Raw genomic sequence first — 685 nt, 5'->3', positions numbered from 1 at the left:
CTTCAGAGGAAGAATAGTCTTCAGAGCTCATGAATGGCAGAAGGAGATTTAATGGGATCTCTATGGTCTCTATATGAGCCTTAGATTCCTCTGGATCCTTAATAGGAAACTCCTTCTTGCTTGAAGGACATCCCAGGAGGTCTTCCTCACTAGGATTCTCGTCCTCCTCCTCCCCTATGCATTCGGACATTTTGATTAAATCAATGGCCTTGCACTCTCCCTTTGGATTTTCTTCTGTATTACTTGGGAGAATACTGGGAGGAGTTTCAATAACTTTCTTACTCAGCTGGCCCACTTGTGCCTCCAAATTTCTAATGGAGGATCTGGTTTCATTCATGAAGCTGAAAGTGGCTTTTGACAGATCAGAGACTATATTAGCTAAATTAGAATTATTTTGTTTAGAGTTCTCTGTCTGTTGCTGAGAAGATGATGGATATGGCTTACTATTATTCAGCCTATTGCGTCCACCATTGTTAAAGCCTTGTTGAGGCTTTTGTTGATCCTTCCCGGAGAAATTTGGATGATTTCTCCATGATGGGTTATAGGTGTTTCCATATGGTTCACCCATGTAATTAACCTCTGCCATGGCAGGGTTTTCAGGATCATAAGCTTCTTCAGAAGCTGCCTCTCTATTACTGTTGGATGCATGTTGCAGTCCATTCAGATTTTGAGAGATCATGTTGAC

Source organism: Arachis duranensis, chromosome 5 (assembly GCF_000817695.3).
Source record: "Arachis duranensis cultivar V14167 chromosome 5, aradu.V14167.gnm2.J7QH, whole genome shotgun sequence".
NCBI classification, from domain to species: Eukaryota; Viridiplantae; Streptophyta; class Magnoliopsida; order Fabales; family Fabaceae; genus Arachis; species Arachis duranensis.
The sequence above is the reverse complement of the archived record's forward strand: the minus strand, read 5'-3'. Positions refer to the sequence as shown.